Genomic DNA, 21,864 nt, shown 5'->3' with positions numbered 1-21,864 from the left:
TCACCCTAATTTCCTTTTTCTTTCATTCACCCTTCATTCCTTACTTTCTTTCATCTATATATTTCTCCTTTTTTTTTTTTTTTTTTTATAAATTGCTTTTCCTACCCGGGTATACAAAGATCCTATATCCATACATGCACACACCCAAAAATATCGATATGCATGCATTATTACGAGGTTCACTCAAAAACAATCTATTACTCGTTTGGTCACAAATATACCTTCATACAGGTACTTGTTTCGGTTAGTAATACCATAACTGCTCGATGAAGTAGAATATTAAGCGACTTACGTAACCCATACCGGTATGATCATAGTTGCGACCTCACTTATCCTCTTTGTGGGGGGAGGGGTTATTTGATGGGGGTTAGTTGTACTCATAATTGTTCTAGTCTACTAATTTAGAGTTCTTTAAGTGCGTGTATTCTGAAATGTTTGCAGGATATAGCAGTTTCTTTTTTAATATTTAATAATTTTTCTCTGTCTTTAAACCTAGTTATCTCAATGTAATTTTTAGCTCTATTCCTACGTAGTTTCAGAGTTATTGTCTAGTTTCAGTATGTGTGTTGGAAAAAAAAAGCGTACAGCATGGATTCGCTTTTGGATATACGTATTAATATGTGTGTGTATGTGTGTGTTGTATGTGTGTTGCATGTGTGTGTGGGTGGATGTAGATTAAAAGGCACCGGTCAGTACTTAGCTGACCATCGCTAAGGTTCTTAACTTACAGACTCCAAGACAAGAAAACTAAATTCTCAATTACCTTATGCCATAAAAACCAAAAGTTAGCTTGGAAAGGGAAAGAAAATGATGTTTATTATCTTCAAAAGACCTCACTCATCCTTTTACCGTATTTTATGACTCCCACCCAGGTTGCATGCTAACTTGATAAACGAAATAGGAAAATGTATTTGGTGGAAACATCATTTTCGACGGTAATTCTTGGCCTGAAGACGTAATCCCCCAACGTGGGTGATTACAGAAACATGTATGCACATATGTAGCCATTAATGTTTGTATAAATAAAATGAATATACCTGCTCTGTTCACTCACTGAGCACTATTTTGGTAGACACATGTTGTTTCATTGGATGTACTTCTAGGAAACTAAACTCTACTGGCTATATATATATATATATATATATATATATATATATATATATATATATATATATATATATACATATATATATATATATATCCGATTCCGATATAATTACTGATTCCAATTCCGATTGTTTATAAATTTCTAAATATTTAACTATAGAGTTGTTAATTTTCCTTGATTACTGTAAAAAAAAAAAAAAAAAAAAAAAAAACACGTTAAATGTGCAGATATTTTCTCAAATGTAAAAATACATTTGTGGAGGATGGCTTATCAGTTTTACGTTAAAATCAAGAGATATTCATTATTTTATCATTACTATCTGCAGTAGAAGATTTGCTTTAAACAACAAAAAAAGGTAAATTAAAAGAAGAAAAAATAAGCACAATTTTTTTTTTTTATCCCAATCCAGATTCCAATAACCTCAAAAGTTCCGACTTTTCCGATTCCGATTAATCGTCCCAAAACTTTATATATATATATATATATATATATATATATATATATATATATATATACATATATATATATATATATATATTGTAATTTTTTAATGCGAGACGATATCATTAAAACACGGTAGTTAAGTGGCAGTTTTAGTCATTTAGAACTGCTTTAAAGCTTCACCACTCACTCATTTTTTGATCAAATTTCAAACAATCATTACAGTTTATAGATCACCTACTATGCTATAATGTGAAAATAATTTTATCAATTTTGGTTCAGTAAGACAAAAGTTATGATGAATTTACTGGTGTTCAAAATCGTAAAAAAACATAAGGAGGTGAGCGACGTTTTTTATGACTGATTTTAATAGCAATCACGTCACGTCAGCGACTACTGTTGCTACCAATTCACCACTCTCACGAGAAGAGAAGTAACAAGTGAAACAGAGAATGAAAGCATGAAAGGGAGATAGTTTGGGCTATTTTATTCGAAGCAGACGAGTGACGTACATTGTTATTACATATGTGCATGTTATGTTTATGGGGGCAAAAAAATAAGACTGAAATTAAACAAAGAACAAGTGAATTTACTGTAAGCTGGAAAAACCATGGATTGCAATAGAAGAAGGCCAGCATGAATAGTAATATGGTTAAGCTTAAACATGGAAAAGTAAAAGACTAGGTGTTAAAACTGGAAAAAAGAACAAGATATTCTAGTAAAAATATAATAAATTTATAACTTAAAATATTGCAGTGTTAAGAATTTTTTTTTAAATTCAATTTATAACATTATATCATCAATTCTTAATGCTGCAATATTATAAGTTATAAATTTATTATATTTTTTACTAGAATATCTCGTTCTTTTCTTTTCCAGTTTTAACAACTAGTCCTTTACTTTTCCATGTTTAAGCTTAACCATATTACTTTTCATGTTCGCCTTTTTCTATCATAATAGAATTATTTCCATAATCAAACAAAATCCACACAAACACGAAAAGACACAGACCGGAAGTCCTCCTTTGGGCGTATAAGTACGACATTTTCGAGACTCAATGTGAATTACATGTGAAGCGAGTACTCAGATACGTGAGTCACTTACAAGAAAGTCTATTGACTAACACACGTCAAGCAAACCACTGCGTGCAAGTGACTTGGGTTTAAAATCTTCGCCACTGCGTGAAAGTGACTTGGGTTTAAAATCTTCAGTTCAGATATTTTCTACTGATGAGTCGGAGTGCGACACTCGAGTCTAGGACTTCCGGTTTTTCATGGTTTGTTTGAGCTGCGATTTGTCTGATTTCCCCGATAACTAAATATATACTTTCTTTTATAACTTAAATATTTCTTGAAGTAACAATACTGTTCCAACTTCGTTACATTTTTCCATTTGGAAAACGAACACATAAAAAAAAAAAAAAATAGGACACTTATGGTACCGTGCTGAAATAATAACACTATTATTTCGGAAGCCATTCTTAACATGGCAATGGGCGGTTTTTCTTACTATTTTGTACTTTCATTTAACAATGTAATATACAAAGAAATACCATAAAAATTTAATTTAAATCGAAAATATAATAAAAATTACACGGCTACGGTTATTTTCACGATAAGTGCTCAACTGAACTTCAATCTTTGGTTCCCCCTTGCCACATTTTCACGAACACCCCCCACTCAACTAGCTACAACCACTATAAACGATTTCCTGCAGTCTCTATTTGTGCCTAAATCTAAACACAGATTCCATGAACAAAGTTTTTTCCCCAGAACTGCCCGCATGTGGAACACTGTTCTGCTGTCCTGCTTCCCGGTTGAATACAACAGGGAAGCCTTCAAATCCAATGTAAACAAGTTCTTGTTGAGCCGTCCCCATAAATAATCAAATTCGACCCAATTCACACCATTAACGATTGCTACCCTACCACCTTACATTCATTAACCCTTATCCTCGAGTAGCCTTTGGACCTTGATAAATAGTTACTCCATAGTAAAAAAAAAAGAAAAAAGAAAGAGATGCTTAAGCATCAGAAATATTAAAGAATTTTTGATAATTAGTCAAATCACAATATCAACAATGGTTTCCTAAATAATCTTTTGCACTTGTGATCGGCATGAAATCCTATCGTTGCTTGGAAAGACAGTCATTCACAAAACTTAATAGCAAACTTTACACAGATTTTTTTAAATTACATTTTCACCCCAAACAAGGCACAGTGATGTAGAGGGTTACTATCAGGGACATAAGTTGCAGAGATACTATGTAAGGAGTTCAGTAGCAAGATGTCTGTTCACATTACACTTGAACTTATACACGTCAGTACAGTTGGGGAAGCAGAACCCCGGAAGGGAATTCCAAATCTAGCAGTTCTGAGGAAAAACTATTAGAGTAGAAGGCTTTCTGACATCTAGGGATCTCTATTGTGTAGGGGTGGGACTTTGCTGCTTGTCGGGTTTGTCGGGGGCATTTATGTCGAAGGGATACAAGGGCTTGTAGTTCGTCGGAGCACCTACCATTAAAATACTTGTAAAACAGGCAGAGGGATGCAACATTTCGTCGATGGGACAGAGGTTGAAGCTTAGATGACAGTTCAGCGATTCTCTTTTGAAGCTTGTCCAGGAGTGAGACTAACATTGGATGCAACAGACCAAATGTGACAACAATATTCTATACATAGGCGAATGGTGGCCTTGTAGAGGAACGGGATACTTTCAAATACAACTGAAAACGCTAATGGATACAACAATTCAAGCCCCCCCCCCTCAAAAAACAAAAAAAAAACAAAAAAAGAACGACATGGTACATGTCAATGTCATCTATCAACAATTGCTTCACGAAATTCTGGGCGAGAAACACATTTTCATTTCTTTAGATTCTGTTCTCGTTCATGACCATCAGATTCTGCAATTGAATTAAAAAGGCTTCAGTAATTACTTAAATTATATGTTGCCATGACATTATATGTTACCATGACATTATATGTTGCCATGACAATATATGTTACCATGACAATACGCAATTCAAAAACACCCTCTTTGGCAGTGGTTGGTCTCATCTTAGCTTCACATTGTTTTACCCATGGGTAGCTTCGTGTACGATGTTCACGTGAACGCATCCGACAAGGTCTATATGTATTAACACCAGAAGTTAAACACCAAATGTTGTGTATACAATAATTTTATACAAATAAAAAAGCCAATGCTCCATTCTTTAAACACATTTACTTACAAAGATCCAGTTAACTTGTATCATTTTTTTACAAAGGAGTCATCACTTATTAAGGCCTGTAGGCCACTTGAGGATAAGGGTTAATGGGTATACATTAGTCAATGTGATTATAGCATAGTAATCATAAGTAGTGGAAATTTTATAAATTGGATTACTTAGGGGGACGCTTCATAAAGAACTTGTTTACGTTGGACTTGAAGACAATCAAATTGTAGTCAGCTCGAAAGCAGGCAAGCGGAAGAGAGTTCCACATTTCATATTGATATATACTTCGACTCTAACGAACACCAAACAACTGCCAGGCATGAATAGTCAAGCTCTTACTGGTCCGTTTTTGTTCAACAGCATTGATGACCTTTACTATTTTAGAATACATTCATAAATAATAACTTCTATTAATTCTAATGTCACACACCTCACATTTTCTTTACTTCATATAACCACAACTACTCTTTAATGATAATTAAAAACCTTTTTAAAATTTAAAAAATCCTACTTCTGTCAACTTAACTACAAAACAATCTCGTTGGTAAGAATAGATTCCTTTCGGAAATACAGACGTCTGTCAGCACGAGATATTTCATTTGTATTCAGATCTTACGATACAACAATTTCGTCGATAACTTATTTTTATTTATCTTTGAAAAAAGATTTACATAAACAAACCAGTCATTTCTTTTCGCATTCAAATTTTTAATATATAATATTTAAAAATTTTCAGCAGTTTATTCGTAATCACTATTTTATGCGGCTCACATCCGATAATGCATCAGATAACCATAGTTTAATTTTTTTTATAGGGTAATTCTCTTACCGAATCTGTTCTGGCTTTGTCAGCAAACAACGCGCAATAGTACATGGTAATTAGCAATTGGCAAACATTATTTAATATTTGTTTTACTTAATATTTCTTATATCTCCTCGGGCAATGCCGAGAAACGGATCATGCTAGTAGTATGTATATATGAAATTTCACATGAAGGTACTTTGTGTGCGTAGCAGTGTTCTTACACAGTTTTCGATAAGTATCGATAATCAAAATAATCTGATGAAAGAAAGAACAGGTCATTTTTACCAACGTTAACACCTTACACAGCTTAGCACCACAAGTGCATTTGAGGCGTTTTATTACCACACAAACCGAACTTGCCATGCCAGTACTAACATATAGTTTTGGCATTATTGACTGGCCTCAGAAAGACATAAATTGGCTTGACACAAAGACAAGGAAAATGCTAACCTTGTACCGAGTTATTTATCGAAATCAGTGCATGCCTCGTTTGTACCTACCTAGGCGAGAAGGAGGTATGGGGCTTTCGGAAGTCAATCATCAACACAGAGCCACAATCGTCAGCATAGGTCAGTACATAATAAGTTCCTGTAACCCCAAGCTTATGAAAATTAAAGACCATTATCAAAATCGAGCAAGTAGCACAACATCTATAACACAACTTGCCACTCATTTTGGAAAAGATTGCCTTACAAATGATACTGAGAACCCAAACAAGCCTGCCACTGACATAGCCCAGAAAAGTCGGAAAAAATACACTAGCCAGTTCTATAGTGTTAAAACAGAAGAATGGACCAACCATAAACGGGCAAAATACCTACCGACTGAACTATCCCAAGAATATATTGATAGGGATGGTTCCCTGGACTGGCTCAAAAGAGGATCCCTCTATTACGACCAAGAGAGGTTGATATTGGCTGCACAAGACCAGGGCCTCATGACAAACGCCTTCAAAAAGATGTGTGGTCTAAGCAACAATAATAAATGCAGGTTCTGTAGCACTGAGGTTGAGAGTGTGGGCCACCTGATTTCTGGTTGCAAAGTCCTACTTGGAGACGGTTATTATACAGATCGCCATAACGGAGTTTGCAAATACCTTCACTGGAAGCTATGTAAGAAACTCAACATTCAGTGTAGTAAAAACTCCTGGGAACATATACCCGAACGAACAGTTGGGAATGACAACTACACTATTCACTATGACTACATAATCCCTACTGCTACATATCTTGAAAATGCAGCTGTTAAACCAGATATAGTGATTTGGGACAGAGCAAACAAAAAAGCGACCGTAATAGAGGTCAGTGTACCCAATGATACAGGGCTTAACAGAGTTGAGAGGGAAAAGATTACAAAGTATCAAGGACTTATGTATGATATGAAACGAAATTGGAATTTCAACGTTTCAATTATACCAGTCATCATAGGAGCAACTGGGCTTATGAAAAAGGACTTTAAAAAGTACATAGCAAGCATACCCGGTGAACCAAGTGCAAGTGAAATACAAACGATTGCACTGAAAGGGACGGCTAGAATCCTGAAAAGATCTCTTGGTTGGACTCACTAAAATAGGGGTAAATGTCAGACATCTGGTTGGATGTCCCATCCCCTAGAAGAAAAAGTTTAAGAAAAATGAAAAAAAAAAAAGCTCGATATACAAACTCAGCAGTAGGTTCTTTGATATGACAGGGACGCATTCGATATTAATGTTTCAGTTTAAAGCACAATTGCAACATGATATTTGACTTTTTCATTTTAAATTTAAATTCAAGCCATTATCACCCCATAAACAGTAAATCCAGACATATAAAACTAACAGATGGTATTTTTATATGTCAAGCGCGTGTTCAAAATTAATGTTTCTGTTTAGAGCACAATTGAACCATGATACTTGACTTTTTCATTTTAAACTTTAAGTGAAGCCATTATATATAAAAATGAGTCTATAAAATCAACAGTTGGTTCTCTACAGTGCAATGAAGATTACAATGTATTGTGGACTAATTCACTGCAGGGAGGCATGTGAAGCTTCCTCTGCGATGAGTCCCCGGCTGCAGCATATATTTAATCGACTTGATTGAAAAATGGTCGATTTAACCGATTTCGATGGCAATAAAAATATGGGAGTGTGAAACATTTCTTTATCATCATTCAAGCCCAGACAACGTCGGTCTCCATGCAAGTATATATATATATATATATATATATATATATATATATATATATATATATATATATATATATATATATATATATCAGGCGTTTTGTAAATTTTAGGGTTTATACACTTGAAACTTGATACATAAAAGATTTGTACCTACGGAGCAAATTCGATTTCAGTTTTAGCCTTTTAAAATAGCTGTTAAGGGATAAACTAAAAAAATGGAATTTGCCAGGCGTAAGTCGACTAAACGTATTATTTCTAGGAATGCTTAAATATATATTTATATTTTTAACGTAAACATGTTAATGTTTGTGTGCCTATGGACTTATATCAAACGGCTGATTTTGATTTTAATTCTAGGTGATGGCACCCAAGTCATATATATATACACACACACTTTTGAAATCACTACTATATAGTGGCTACAATACAATGATTAATAAAGTATTGGCTCTATGATAATAAATATGAAATCTGTATAAATTAAGATATCATACTAAGCGTATTTTACCACAGGCCACGCCGAGCGGCCACAGATATATATATATATATATATATATATATATATATATATATATATATATATATATATATATATATATTGGGCAGAATATAATAATCAATAGAGAATTGGTTCTATAAAAATAAATGCGAAATCTGCTTAAATTATGCAGATTCCGCACTCATTTGCAAGTATATCATATTTAAGCATATTTTAGACCGATAACGTATATATATATACGTGTGTCAGGTCATGTCATATGCTACTGGTACCATGTAACCCAGTACTACCTGCCTCATGGTCAGGTCACCGGCGACTAAACTGGTTCCCCCACCAGACTTATTTGGTGAGGAGGGCGGCTAGTCTTCCTGAAGGATTAAAAACAAGACCTTCCAAAGGGCGAATGAACTCTTTCTCTGGATCAACGGCCAACTAGCACCGTGTATATTTGTGTGTGTGTGTGTATATATGTATTGGAGTGGAGAGGGCTCCTGTAAGCCGTGGTAAAGGAGAAGCAAATCTCTGATTTAAAAAACCATAAAGCGGAAGACCAGTACCCGCATTAAGCTGGTCTGCAGTTTAATTTGTTGCTGGCTATCTTGCGCTTGCTTTTTGCTGGATCTCAACATTTTGAACCGAGAGAGAGACTTAGCTGTCGTACAAAGCTAAGACTCTGTAACATCATCTTTGTATAGATGCTCCCTCAGGTATTTGGGCTCATGGATTTTAAATGTCTGAGGGAGTGGCACTCGTCTGACAAGAGGTTGCAATCATCATCATATATAAATATATATATATGATTTTATTTTCTAAATTCAGTCATCATAGCACTGTAAGAATAAGTGTTCCATATAGTTTCAATATAATCACACTTTTTTTCCAAAAATGATTTGTGTGTCCAGAAATGATCAGTCAGTTTCATACGATTTTCGAATTCCCCACATTAATTCCGTACTATCTGATTCTCATAAAACAATTATAATTAGAGTACTTTTACTTACTCAAACAATCTTCTATCATTCTGCCATCAACCTTTGTGGGACATATTTTTAGCTCAGACCGTCATTTTTATTCCATGATTTTGTTTTCTGTTTAAGCCTATATAACTACCTTAAGTTAAAACTTATTTTTCCGGCGCTTTAATTGACTGACTGCAATTGTATTCGTTAAATAATCATTTATTATTGATGAACACTAAACAAACATGTCGTCTCTCATTTCTTCGTTCAGTAAAACGCTAGGTGTGTCAGAAATTTCGTGAAAAATAGTGAATAATTCCACCCCGTCTTTCCAAGCTTATAACTCCTCGAGAAATGTAATTCAAGCCCTATTTTATTTTCAATTAAAGGAGCAAGGATCAAGGTTTCATTAAAGAAAAAGCAAAAAAAAAACAAAAAAAAAACAACAACGTGGTTTGTTTTTTAAAAAGGGTTTTAACTTCGGACTTTACAGGTAAATTTCTAAAAAAAACACTACTTTTTTTGTTTTAAATTTGAATATATTATTTATTGACATTTTCTCTTCAATTTGTGATATATAACACTTTGGTGAGTAAATTAATCATTTACTTTTTAATAGACATTTCAAAATTGGAGACGTGAATTATTTGCCCCCCTGTCTTTCCAAGCTTATAACTACTCGGAAAATGTAATTCAAGCCCTATTTTTTTTTCAATTAAAGGAGCAAAGACCAAGGTTTCATTAAAAAAAAAAAAAGAAAAAACAAACAACGTGGTTTTAAAAAAAAAGGTTTTAAACTTCGAACTTTACAGGTAAATTTCTAAAAAACACTACTTTTTTAAAAATTTGAATATATTATTTATTGATCTTTTATCTTCAATTTGTGATATATAAAACTTTGGTGAGTAAATTGATTATTTACTTTTTAATAGACACTTGAAAATGGGGGGGGGCGTGAATTAAAAAATAAACGTTTGTCTAAAATATTATATTCGGTTTATTGGAAAGAGCATAAAATTTCACATTGACCCTGAAAATATCGTAAAAATAGAATCAATAGAAAAATTTTGATTGATTTTTAAAGTTTAAAAATTGAAAAATATTGAGTTCGTAAAATTCATTACTGTTTTTTAAAAAATAAAAAAAAATATTTCTATTACTTAACTTTAATAGTTTATTTTGGAAGTATAATCCATAAAGAAAATAAACAACCCACTTTCAAATGAGAAATTACGATTTTTTTTTTTATATTTTATTCGCAGTTTCGTGTTAGGGGTGTCAATAATTCCTACAAAAATTCTGATACACCTAGTAAAACGCCTTCGATTAGAAAAATTTCTTTTTACAATGTTTGTTTATTCAAATAATATTATTCGTAACAAATATTTAAATTAAATAATGTTCAATCATTGGGCTACAAAACGCAAATTCTTTATATTCTTAACAGTTCTTTATTCTAGAATTATGGAATTTGGGAATATTACCAGTTTTTACATGTGCCTCGCTTTTAATTTCGTAAAAATAACAAAAAGGAACCTCCCTCCCCAACATGCGAAGGATGTGGGACTACAACAGTATTTAAGTTACTTCTGCAGTTTACGGATCATATTGAAATAACAGTATTATTCAAAATCCATTCGTAACATATTAACAATTCTGTACTTTCATTTAACAATTTAATAAACAAAAAATACCGTAAAAATTGCACATAAATAAAAAAAAATCATATGCAAAAATAGAACGGTCCGTAAACGGCAGAATTAATATATATATATATATATATATATATATATATATATATATATATATATATATATATATATATATAAACCGTCTACCTTATCTACTTTTATGACACACACACTTACGTAAGAATAGGCTTTATCCTTCATATACAAAAAACAATGAAATGTTTATAAATAAATATCGCGTCTTTCTTCATAATGCTTATCAAAATTCATCTATTGAACACACACAAACACACAATACACATATAAACCTTGTGCATAAAAATATCTGTAATTGTACATGCGTAATCATATTTGGGGAATTCTACCGTTTAGGAATCATGTTATTTTTTAAAAATAGGAGTTTCAATTAAATTTAATTTCTGCAATATCTGTTTTTATATAGTTGTTAGTTAAAAGTATAGAATAGAAAAAATAATAACGTCATTATTTCACTACTGTCCGCAAACTACAGAAATATCATATGTAATTTCATAAGAACATTCAAGAGTACCCCCTTCTGAAATATTCTCTATTGCATCTTACGTAAAAAAAAAAACAATAACACGATCATTATTACAAATTAAATATATTATAAATGTAAAAATAAATATATTATGAATATATAAATAAATTAGATTATTATAAAAAAAATCAATAACACGGAATAAGATATAACATCTTGAATTGACATAATAATTACATGAATGATTCAGCCCTACGAAACAGGTGCTGTCAAGAATAGTACATGTCAATGTACTTAAAGAAATAAACAGCAAGATGGTCAGCATCTTGATATTTGGAATATGCACTTTTGTCATTTATTTGTATATGCTCTGTATTTACAACGAACTTCATCAATTATAGGATGGTAGTCTACGGTAGGCAAAACTCATGTTTTGGCACGTTCCCTTCCAACACCTTATCCATAGATGATTTATAATGTGTTCATCCCTTTCTATTCCTTAGGACAATGTAATCACGCTAACCCCTTTTTCCTTCTTCCGTTTCTCTGTTCTTTTATTTTCCTTTTTCATTTCCATTTTCTTTTTCTTTTTATTCCACCTTTTTATCCTGTTAAATCTTCATGTTCTCTTTCTCCCTATCCCTTTCTATGGTTGAGTTTAAAGTGTCACCTCACCAACCACCCCTCCCTTTAAATTTAACATTTTATTTTTATAAAAAAATATATTTCATTTATTTTATTTAAGCTTTATTACGACGCCTGACGAGGGCTTTTGGTTCTTGCCAACCAATTGTCTGAAACATTAGCATGTTCAGTGTAGCGACTATGTAATATTGGTCTATATAAATACATATTATATATATATATATATATATATATATATATATATATAGGGTGACTCAAAATAAACGGGCCCCAACTATAATTAGAAAATGAAACTTTGGTCATAGCTAGTTTATTATATTCAAAACATCACATCAAAACACAAGGGTCTTTGGCCTTTTTTTCTCCGTTCTACAGCATATGTTGTAGATGGCCTCCATTTAGCTTTTGTTTTTTTGGGGTCACTCCGTATATATATATATATATATATATATATATATATATATATATATATATATATATATATATATATATATATATATATATATATACTAGCAAAAGTACCCGTCGTTTACTGGGTTCAAAAACGGCCTACAGGAAATAGACTCTGATTTATGAAAGTATGATAGGTTATGAAAAGGAAGGGTTGTAAAAAGATAGCTTCGAGTTTGGGGGTATCATAACCAAAGCAAAATATGATGAAAGTAAAAATAAAATAGATAAACCCCATAATTTATTATACCATACCTCTTCACACTGAAACACTTATTACAATATTATGTGGATATATATTAAAAAACCTTGTTAAACTTTGTGACATATTTCCATTCTATGGAAATCAGGTGCGAATGAATACCCCATAATTTTATTATAGCATATTTCTTCAAACTGAAACATAATTATCAAAGTATACTTACGCAAATAGATATGAAAAGTCTTTATTAAAGTCTGTGCCAATTTCCATTCTATGGAGGCCAGACGCGAACGCAGACCCCACAATTTTATTATACCATCCCTATTTAAGTTAAAACATACTTATCAAAGTATTCTTATGTACATCTATATCAAAAACACTTGTAAACGGTTTTTTTAATTTTTAAATTTTATATTTCCATACTTTGTGGACCAGGCGCGAACGCAACCCCCACAATTTTAATGAACTACTGAATATTGTGATAAGTGTTTCAGTGTGAACAGGTATGGTATAATAAATTATGGGGTTTATCTATTTTATTTTTACTTTCATCATATTTTGCTTTGGTTATGATACCTCCAAAATCGAAGCTATCTCTTTACAACACTTCCTTTTCATAACCTATCATACTTTCATAAATCAGAGTCTATTTCTTGTAGGCTGTTTTTGAACCCAGTCAACGACGGGTACTTTTGCTCCTAAGAGAGAAAATCCTGCTTATATATATATATATATATATATATATATATATATATATATATACCGTATTTGTTTATCGCAATCAGTTAATATATGCCGTCTTAATCGACGCTAACAAGTTTTATGACACATAAGTGTTTACATGGCAAACTTTTCAAATTCGAATGTAATTTCTAAACTTTTAAAATGATTAAAACAAAGTTAATGCTAACTTAACCTGTAAAGGAAAACTAAATAATTCATTGATATTCTTTGCTTTTAACAAAGAAACAGAGTTTGTTTTATGATGCAATTGATTTATGAAGTATTTGATTTATGCTTGCTTCACTGATTTAATTAATCTTACTTTTCCGAAAATTTTCATACAAGAAATGAATTATTGTTTTTTTTCGATAGGAGAGAAATAGAGACGCCGAGAGAGAGAGAGAGAGAGAGAGAGAGAGAGAGAGAGAGAGAGAGAGAGAGAGAGAGAGAGAGAGAGAGAGGACATAATTCACATAACTGTACATAGTAAAACGTCAAAGATTGCATACAGAGTGTTAGAGGACATTTTATTTAGGTCAAACTGGTCATTGTCTGCGTCAAAAGAGAGACAGGATGACAGTGAAAGTGTGAGGAAGATATAGAAAAAAAAAAGGGCGTAATAAAGAAAAGAAGGGCGGGGAAAAAGATGGATTGTGCCTATTTTACTTTAAGGTGGCAAAGTAAGGGATATAACTTGTGTCTACTTATTTTTATATTTATATATTTCACAACAGTCGAAATAAATATTTCGACTCAACCTGGTTTCGATTGTACGAATACTAATAGAAAAAGTATCCATACTGCTGTTTCCTTGGGTTTAATAGTTCATTCTAATTAGTTTGGAGCGATCGAAATACCCAGGAATCTGACCAATAGGAACAAATAATATAGATAGATACCAGTGGGAGTGCTGTAGTGAGATGTTATCTCCCTTAATTTGCCTCCCTTAAGTAAAAGACGGGCGGTAGTGTGTGTGAAAGAGAGAGAGAGAGAGAGAGAGAGGGAGAGAAAGAGAGAGAGAGATGGCGAGAGATTCATTTGTTGCACATTATAAAATTGATTTTAATTATCAGGTGCCAAAAAAGTGTTTGCCGATTCTTGTTGACTTAAATTAGGCCCCTCTTTTTCATTACTAACAAGCATAGTTATGCAGAAACCAACTTGTATTGACAAGTAAATTTTTGAATCGTCTCAGTTTTTATAATTTTTCATGACTTATTTTATTTCTTATTTCAGACCTTAAATATGACTGATAAAAAAACATTGATAATTCGTGCTTGTCTATTGTATGAGTTTAAACTTTGCACAAGTGTTTCATCTGCTTCTTGCAAGCTATGCACGGCGTTTGGTGAAGGTGCAGTAAGTGAAAGAACTTCACGAAACTGGTTTCAAAAGTTTCGTTCTGGCAATGAAACCCTTGAATATGAGACTCGAGCTGGACGACCAATATCTCAAAACAATGACGATTTAAAGGCAACTATAGAGTCAGATTCATGTCTAACCTGTCACGAACTAGCTTCGAGGTTTCTTGTAAGCGATGAAACCATAAGACTTTATTTGTATCAGCTGAGAAAGCGATGAAAAATAATCAGATGGGTAGCATATAAAATATAAGCATATGAATTAATGCCAGCAAACAAACTGCAAAGTCTTACCATATGCTCTTCTCATCTCAGTAGACGAAAAAAAAAACCCATTTTTCATCGAATTATGATGAAAAGTGGGTAATGTATTTTTCCCATTCCCAGCACATCCACTCTCTTAAACTGGCCACTTGGGAGTGCTTGAATGCCGTAATGCCAGTGCAAGTAGATTGCGTTGACCATCGTCTGTTGGGTTGAGGGTACCGGAGAGACAGTTCCTGGCTGCTGTTCCTGACTGGTAGTACAGAACCTCTAACTCTTTGGTAGCGCTTAAACCAGCTGCTCCATCAACAGTTGTATAATATCGGGATGTTTGTAGCGCCATGTCATGCATTAAAAGGGACCCTGCACTCATCCCCGGTGGGCTATCCCGAGGCCACAGTCCTAGTAGATGGAAGAACAACTGATGGTCTGTTTGTGTTGCATGTCTGGTATTCTGCATAACCACTTGCTCAGCAGCACTTACCTAAACTGAAACTCTTAAAAATAAAAATGACAGAACTTTAAGAGGAAACATCATTAATTATCGCCCGGAGATCCTTTGCCACAAACTTCAAAGGGACCACTATTTAAAAAAAAAAAACCTTTGCTCTGTTTTTGGTGGACATGTCAAGGAATAATTCACTATAAGTTCTTAAAAACGGGAGAAACCATTAATGCTAACAAATATTAAATATTGTGAACAACTTTGCTGAAAATTTCCTGAAAAAACAGCCTGCGTTAGTAAACAGAAGACAAGTTTTGTTTCTTCAAGGTAATGCTCGACTAAAAATTGCAAAATTTACCCTTGTGAAGATAGCAGAACTAAACTGGGAGATGATGCTCCATCCACCGTATTCACCAGACCTCTCTCCAACAGATTTCCACTTATTTTTGAGCTTAGATAATCATATGAAGAACAGTGAATTCAATATTGAAGATGACTTGAAAATGGAGGTGCATAACGTTTTCCAGAGTAGAACAAAAGGCCTTTTCAAAAATGGAATTACTAAGCTGCTGAACCGTTGGGAGAAGGTCATAGAATGCGAGGGTTCATATTTTGATAACTAAATACACCTAATACTGAAACTGTGAATGTTTAATTTCCTTCATAAAAGTCGGCAAAGACTTTTTTGGGCACCTGATAAAATTAAAACAATGTTTATAGGCGTAAAACACAAATACGCAGACATATAAAAAGTGGTTACAATATATTCAATATCATGGATGTAGGCAAGCGTGTTCTACTGCGACTATTTTAATCAGTCTCTCTGAACGCATCTACTATGCGCTAGATAGGGCAGATAACTCTAGGGTTGTAGCCCTTCATACGTTCAAACCCTATTATAAAGCTTGGCATGAAGAACTTCTCATGAACATTAAATTACATGGTATATCTGAACGACTAGTTAATATAATCAAATCCATCCTATACAGAAAAAAATCCAGGATGTCCTCGATGGCCATACGTCTAAATAAGATGATATTAACGCGGATGTGCCTCTGTGGTCTTTTCTTGGACCTTTATTATTCCTGACATTCATAAACGACTTTTCAGATAAAATTGTGTGTGAGATGAGTATATTGCTGCTCACACCATGCTCTATGATAGAAATGAGAGAAAAACGAATTTGCACATATCTAAGGCAATAGTAGGAACCTTAGAAAACGACCTTCAATCGGTAGTAGAATGGGGCACGTAAATAGATTGTAATATTTAATACTATTAAGACCGCGCTTCTTTCTTTTAACAACTACAAAAAACAAACACCACCGATTGGTATGATAAATAACACTATACCTGAGATCTCATCGTTTAAACTCCTTGGCTTAACATTCACAAGTAACATGAATTGAACCAAATACATTGAGGACATTGCCAACGCAAAGAAAATTACAGCCGACAGTATCTACAAAGCCGCCATTCGCCCATTGTTACCATCTGGGCTGGTGCATCTACTACTATTCTCTCCCTCTTAAACAGGATTCCCCCCAAATGTCTAATAGATCCCAAACTATCAGCCAAGCTCCAACCTATACCCCATCGCCACAATATTGTATCCCCGTGCCTGTTTTACAAGTATTTTAATGGAATTTAATCCTGGTAGATTTATAGCATTTATGCCCCCCCCCCCAACGCACATTGCCAAAATACCACCCCTTCACTGTTAGGTCTCTAAATGCTGGAAAAACTTCTAATCTAATTGTTACTTCACTACGACTGCAAGACTTTGAAATTCCCTTTCTGTTTCCTGTTTCCCTGACGGTACTAACCTGGAGGATTTTCAACAGACATTTTGTGGCTTAACTTTTCACATAGTCTGTAGACACGATCCCAATAGTAGCCCCTTAGGTTTGAGTGGAAATTTGCTTTGTTTGGAGTGAAAAAAGTGTTTAAATAATAATAATAATAATAATAATAATAATAATAATAATAATAATAAAGAGAAACGAAAGAGAAGAAAAAAGAAGACTAAAACTCTCAATAATGTTTTAAATAATATAAAAGGGGGTTAGTCAAATCTTAAAATTGCAAAAAATTACATGATATGATTCATTATTTAATGTTGCTATCATCGAATTAATCTTCCTAACCTGATTGTCTTTGCAAATAAACTGAAGCTAAAAATATTTTATTGTTGGAAGGGAAAAAGATAAGATGGTAAGTTGAATGATGTTTTTATATCTGGTATGATGTTATCTATAATATAAATCTCAATTGTCTGTTTAAATGTATGTATGTATGTTTTTATGTCTACCTAAAACTTTCGACAGAGGCAACTGAGTTACACGACATCGGTATCGTTTTGAAGCTCAACCCTTCGGACGACAAATATCGAAAAATTGGCTAAAAACATTAATTCCTTACCCTCAGCTGGGCACTTTTCTACAGGGAGAAGTCGCTTTTTTCACCGATATTTTCGAAAGTTATCCACTCTTTTTGATTAACTAGCCTTAATTTAAACCTTCGCCATTTCAGGTTTGGCGATAGACTCAACGGCAATGACATCATTTTTTTTCACGTTCTTTTCTAATTCGCGGTACGGGTTCGAGGCTGCCTTGCTACTACCACTTTTTTTTATTTTTGTCAACACACACCTTCAAACACTCGGGCAACGCCGGGCACCCAGGCTAGTTTGGATCTAAATTATAAAATCTGACTAGATAACTTCATACGTTAGATTGAAATGCATTGATTCGATTAATGAATAAAAAAAAAAGAAAACAGAATGACAGCATTGTTTTTTTGTGTCTTTCTTTAAGGGAATGATTAATTGAGAAAAAAGTGAAAGAGTAGGAAAGAAAACGGGACTGGGAAAGAATTGACGATGGAGGTTGAGAAGGGTGAGATAGAGATATTTGACAGCTTCTTTATCACAGATTCAAACAACTTACTTATGACACATAGAACACTTGATTTTTCTCTCCATCTCCAGTATTTTTAAATACTGGTCAAACTAACGAAATTTTCCACGTTGATAGGAAGTATATCTCCATTAATTCTCGATTGAAGAGCTTTGTAAAGATAGGAGCTAATTCCGGTTGCATTTTTTTTAGCAATATAGGGCAAGTTGCTTCGCTAACATGAAAGTTCTTGATTAGTTTAGCAATAACCGGAGAGAGATATAGATGTCAGTCATCGTGTTTACCGTTATAAAGTAAAAAAATAAATCAATTGTAATAATAAAAAAAACTAATAGTTTTATTTAAATTACATTTCTTGAATTTTAATGAACATAATATTTTAGGAACAATTTGGATAATTTATCCTTTTTTTATAAATCACTTTAATCAATTTCTGTTTATAGTGATAATACTATTGCACATATATAGGAAAATGGGAGAATCAAATTACAAATGAATAACACTAAACATTGATTCATTATAAACTGTTTGAAAAACACGAAAATTAGGCATAAACATAGCTGTGTTTGGGTCTTAAATATGTGCAGTATCTCAAAAAGACTAGGTTGCATTATCGATTTAAATAGTAATATAAAACGTTCGCCGTTTATTCGTTTCGATTAACTCCCGTTACAGATAAACGAGATTTTTAGACTTTAGTATTTTTAGAGACTACAACGTGGGTGCGTAGGTGGATGGGTGTTGGGGGCGTAAGCATTTGTATATGAGATTATTACAGCACCCTTGTACTGTACTCTGTAAAATATTCATAACACTCGTCTATACCTACAACCACTGTCAACACTTTCCCTTACACTCTATCTTTACCTAAAATTAAACGAAAATTCCACGCGAAAAGTTTCTTTCATAGAACTGCCGGCCCGTGGAACAAATACCACAGGGCTGCTTCTTCGCTAACTATAACATGGCCATTTTCAAGTCCAATGTAAACAAGTTATTGTTAAACCGTTATCTTAATAACATTCTACACAATTTCCACCTCTACGGTATTTTCTCACCGGCCACGTGACATTAATCCTTATCCTCGAGTGACCTTTTGGTCTTTGTTAGCGGTGACTCCCTAGTAAAATAAAAGTGCCCAAGAACAATAAAGAACTGAGCCAATCGCTACTTAGAATGTTTTAAATACTTAAATCTTGTTAGAGCCAATTATATACAATGAATTTTATCATCAACTTGATATTTCCACTGGGTAAGCCCTAGCCTACTTTCCTCTGGAGGCTTCCTTACTAATCTGTAGTGGAATGGGGACAAAAATGGATGATCACATTCAATGCTGCCAAGACTAAACTTGTTTCCTTCAATGACTACAAGAAACCTTCTCTACCACCAATAGCAATGGCCAATGACTCTTTATCTGAAAGTTAATCTTTTAAACTCCTCAGCTGACGTTCACAAGAAGCATGAGTTGGAACAATTACATTGAGAGCATTGCCAGAACCGCTGCGAAAAAGATAGGTTATCTCTACCGTGCTAGAAAGTTACTAACGTCCAAAAGTATCCTGTACCTCTATAAGGCCACCATTCGCCCATGTATGGAGTATTGTTGTCATATTTGGGCTGGTCGATCTGCCACTAGTCTCTCGCTCCTAGACAAGGTTCAAAAGAGAGTCACCAATCTGATAGGTCTTGAACTGTCATCTAAGCTTCAACCTCTGTCTCATTGACGAAATGTTGCATCCCTCTGCCTGTTCTACAAGTACTTTAACGGTGAATACTCCGACGAACTGCAAGCATTTGTAACCCCTCGACGTAAATACCCCGACAAACTCGACAAGCAGCTAAATCCCACCCCTTTACAGTTGAGATCCCTAGATGTAAGAGAGCCTTCTACTCCAGTAGTTTCTTCCCCAGAACCGCTAGACTTTGGAATTCCCTTCTGGGTTCCTGGTTCCCCAACTGTACTGACATGCAGAAGTTCAAGTGTAACGTGAACCGACATCTTGCTGCCCAACTCCCAACATAGTACCCCTGTAGTTTATGTCCCTGATAGTAGCCTCCTACATTAACTTTGCAATGTGCCTTGTTTGGGATGAAAATGTAATTAAAAAAAAGCGAAGTGAAAAAAATGACAATTTTATGTAAAATTTCCTTAAAAGAACAGTGTTAACCCTTAGGCTACGCTGGCTGGTTATTTTTTAACACCAAGTTTTCTATTACAAACAACTGCAATAATGGCGTCTTCAAGGACTATGGAATTCTTCTTTGCCCTGCATTAACCGATGAATGAAACATGCCTGAAACTCATGTTTGAATGTATTGTTTTTATATTAAAAAAAATTATTTTTCAAAGACCCTAGACTTGATTTTATGTGGTATGAAAAAATTCACACCCGTCGTAGGCAGGCCAAGAGTTAAACTTAAAATGAAAATAATTACATCCGTTTGACAAACCATCCGTTGGACAAAATGTCTGCTTTATCATTCAATGTCACCGTAACCTTTTATCTTTTCATTAAAATATTTCCTTTTCAAATTCTTGTCTTTGTCTTTATCTTGAGTATTTATCTTTGTCATAAAAAGTTTATCACCAACGGAATATGTTTATTCTCATGTTTAAACTGCTTAACATGCCTTGTTAAGTTTGTGTGTTCTTGCTCTATGAAGGCGTTGTATCTTTTAGAAAGTAAAACTACTCGAACTACTTGAGTTATTTAAAGAAGAAGTTTTAAGTTTTTAGTGCGTAAAACCCACTAGTATATAAGTTAGTCAGTTGAGAATAACATAGAAATCAAAGTCTAGTAGGAATCAACTTGCTGAACCTGGGGTGTAGATTACGGGATACAATAGAAACGAATATCACGTCACATAGCTCTTCGAGAGAATAAGAGAATCTAGTTTTGCTTGGTTCTTGGAAGCACGTCATGTTTAATTGAAATCAGTTACCAAGCTTTAATTAATCAATGATTATCGATCTCTGTATGCCTTCCCTCTCCACAGTGATTTGGAACGAAGATGAAGTCGAATAAACCTCTTCTGTCTTCCATTAGTTTTATCTTGACATTTCTTTTTGCAAGTATAAATAAGGAGCTTTGATCTGGGGACAACGGCCACTAGATCTGGAAGGATCTAGAATATAAAAGAACAAGCGACAAAAAAGTAAGGATAATAATCATGAACTTTCATGTGTTTTTATAATAATGGCGACAGCTTGGTTTTCTACTTGCATGCAATAGAAGTGGAAATATGTTCATGTGCGTTTGTGTAAAATAGCTTTAGTCACGTATATATGGAACAATAATATATGAGTATTCAACATTAATAACGCAGTTCAAACAAAAACAATTCATATTATAGGTCATTCGCGGAAACAATTCCCACTGCTAACAGAAGCATTCCCCTCTTCGTATTTTTAGTGTCGTCGACACTATCCTAGGAAAAATATACGGTCTTTAAGGTTGTTTAATG

At 33.6% G+C, this 21,864-nt stretch overlaps 1 protein-coding gene across 4 annotated transcripts in view; it reads right to left on the bottom strand.

Annotated features, from left to right (window-relative positions):
* LOC145243522 (uncharacterized) overlaps nt 1–21,864 on the bottom strand; it is a 226,898-nt gene that overhangs the window by 128,361 nt on the left and 76,673 nt on the right. The window contains exon 1 of one of the 4 annotated variants that reach the window (XM_080106489.1): nt 1–66. This exon is cut by the window's left edge and continues 16 nt beyond it. The exons of the other annotated variants lie outside the window; for them this stretch is intronic. The gene's annotated coding sequence lies outside the window, so the exon portion shown is untranslated. Of the gene's footprint in view, nt 67–21,864 lie in introns of those variants that run through there. 4 annotated transcript variants of the gene reach the window in all.

Source organism: Euprymna scolopes, chromosome 22, assembly GCF_053919585.1.
Source record: "Euprymna scolopes isolate OS-2025 chromosome 22, ASM5391958v1, whole genome shotgun sequence".
NCBI lineage: Eukaryota > Metazoa > Mollusca > Cephalopoda > Sepiida > Sepiolidae > Euprymna > Euprymna scolopes.
Note: the sequence above shows the minus strand (reverse complement) of the source record. Positions and strands in the feature narration are given on the sequence as shown.